This window comes from Eriocheir sinensis, chromosome 22 (genome assembly GCF_024679095.1).
Source record: "Eriocheir sinensis breed Jianghai 21 chromosome 22, ASM2467909v1, whole genome shotgun sequence".
NCBI lineage: Eukaryota > Metazoa > Arthropoda > Malacostraca > Decapoda > Varunidae > Eriocheir > Eriocheir sinensis.
In genome coordinates this window covers 1,016,187-1,018,952 of record NC_066530.1, presented here as the reverse complement: position 1 = coordinate 1,018,952, position 2,766 = coordinate 1,016,187, and the positions used below count along the sequence as shown (strand labels likewise).

Here is a 2,766-nt window from a genome sequence, read left to right as displayed (position 1 = left end):
AGCAATCTGAATTTATACGCTTAATTTTACTCTCAACAAATTCACGGGGGGCCAAAGTCTGTCTTCTTAAACGTATAGGCACCTCAGTTCACCTGTTTGCAAAGTCTCTCATAGCAGTTGGTGAGCTTTCCATGGAATGTTTAGTGATGCCAGTGATAGTTTCATGTGACTTCTGCATCTTGAGAGGAGAAACACACCCTTGAAAACCCTGATAATCATCTCTGTGGCCTTGGGAAACAGTTGTTATGGGAGATCAATATGTATCACAATATTGACCTAAGAACACCCAATTCTTTATCTTTCCAAAGCATGAGTGACCCCCAAACACTCCTTTCCACAGGACCTGTCAAGCCAGTCAGTGATCCCAGTCTGCAAGACGTCTTGGTCAAGATGGGACACAACCTAACACGGGAACCCTTCAAGCTGGAGAACCAAGACTGGGTAGATCACAGCGATATATATATATATATATATATATATATATATATATATATATATATATATATATATATATATATATATATATATCTCTCTATATATATATATATATATATATATATTACCTTACAACTTCCTCTTCCTGCATTGAGCAGTGCCTGAGGTTCCTGTTGTCCCAGTGCCTTCAGCTCTCCTCCTCCTCCTCCTCCTCTTCCTCCTCCTCCTCTCTCACTCCAGCTGCCAATTAACCCTCACTCACTCACTCCACCAGCTGAGTAAGTCTTCTGTACCCCCACTGTTGTTTACCTGGCCTGAGGATACCCAGCCATGTAATCACTGTCATGGTTTGCAGGTGAATGTGCGGTGACCCAGGGCGTTGAGAGAAGCCAGACGCTCTCCTATAGGGCTTCAGGCAACTACAACTCCCTCATCACCTGCTTCACTCCAGCCCAGACTTTGCCACTCACACCCAACAGCTTCATCTTAAGGTGGGACTGGTTAGGTTACGTTAAGTTTAGGGCCTCCTAAAACACAGGATAGGCGGGAACTTAGGGTATGAATCCATAAAGAATGACCTCACTTTGTTGTATAGAAAGTCTCATTAGTAAGGAAGCATAGATGAGTTTTCTGAGTCAAGACTTAAAGTAACTGTTTGGGGTTTTGTTAGGCTATGTTGGGTTAAGTTTAGGGTATCTTCAGACACATAATAGCCAGCACCTTATGGTATAAATCAACAAAGAATGACCTCACTTTGTTGTAGAGAAAGTCTCGTTAGCAAGGAAGCATATATGAGTTTTCTGAGTCAAGGTCTATAGTGTTTGTTTTGGTTTTGTTAGATTATGTTAGGTTAAGTTTAGGGTACCTCCAAACACAGGATAGCCAGCACTTTACAGTATAAATCAACAAAGAATGATCTCACTTAGTTGTATAGAAAATCTCATTAGTAAGGAAGCATATATGAATTTTCTGAGTCAAGACCTATAGTAACTGTTTTGTTTTTGTTAGGTTAAGTTTAGGGTATCTTCAAACACATGATAGCCACCATCTAATAGTATAAATCAACAAAGAATGACTTCATTTAATTGTATAGAAAATCTCATTAATAAGGAAGCATAGATGCATTTTCTGAGTCAATCCCTAAAGTAACTGTTTGGGGTTTTGATAGGTTAAGTTTAGGGTATCTTCAAACACATGATGGCCAACACCTAATAGTTTAAATCAACAAAGAATTCTCTCACTTAGTTGTATAGAAAGTCTCATTAGTAAGGAAGCATATGAATTTTCTGAGTCAAGACCTGTAGTAACTGTTTTGTTTTTGTTAAGTTTAGGGTATCTTCAAACTCCCTTCCTTGCCCATTCCCTTGAGGTCAGTTCCAGCAATATTTATTTAACAAGAGAGCTTGTAATATGGCCATAGATAAGTGCTTGCTTGTGCTTGTAAATTGTATGCTTTTCACTTTTTCTTCCTTCTTTTCTTTTTAATCTCTTTCCCCTCCTCTTCCTTATCTTTCTTCCTCTTCCTCCTCCTCTCCCTTCCTTCCTCCTCCTCCTCCTCCTCCTCCTCCTTCTGAGAGAGCCCGGGTTTGATTCCCGCGTTTTCCGATACCCTACGCCCCTGTCCACCCAGCAGTGAATGGGTACCAGGTATTAATCGGAGGTTGTGTCCCGTCTCCTGGGGTCTGTTCCCTTCTCCTATAATTCCTTCCCCTCCTGTCTCTCTCCGGCATATGACCACAGATGTTGCGCCCACTAAACAAAACTTTCCAACTGTTCCCTTCTCCTATAATTCCTTCCCCTTCTGTCTCTCTCCGGCATATGACCACAGATGTTGTGCCCACTGAACAAAACTTTCCAACTGTTCCTTTCTCCTATAATTCCTTCCCCTTCTGTCTCTCTCCGGCATATGACCACAGATGTTGCACCCATTAAACAAAACTTTACAACTGTTTCATTCTCCTATAATTCCTTCCCCTTCTGTCTCTCTCCAGCATATGACCACAGATGTTGTGCCCACTGAACAAAACTTTCCAACTGTTCCTTTCTCCTATAATTCCTTCCCCTTCTGTCTCTCTCCAGCATATGACCACAGATGTTGCGCCTACTAAACAAAACTTTCCAACTGTTCCTTTCTCCTATAATTCCTTCCCCTTCTGTCTCTCTCCAGCATATGACCACAGATGTTGTGCCCACTAAACAAAACTTTCCAATTGTTCCCTTCTATAATTCCTTCCCCTTCTGTCTCTCTCCGGCATATGACCTCAGATGTTGCGCCGACTAAACAAAACTTTAACTTTTTTCCCATAACAACACAGCCCCCCACAGGGCCCC

General features: G+C 41.5%; 1 long non-coding RNA gene across 1 annotated transcript in view; it reads left to right on the top strand.

Annotated features, from left to right (window-relative positions):
* LOC127001890 (uncharacterized) overlaps window positions 1-332 on the top strand; it is a 15,219-nt gene extending 14,887 nt beyond the window's left edge. Inside the window, exon 5 of the long non-coding RNA XR_007755530.1 lies at window positions 1-332. This exon is cut by the window's left edge and continues 301 nt beyond it. This is a non-coding gene — a long non-coding RNA (uncharacterized LOC127001890).
* Window positions 333-2,766: the final 2,434 nt, after the last annotated feature.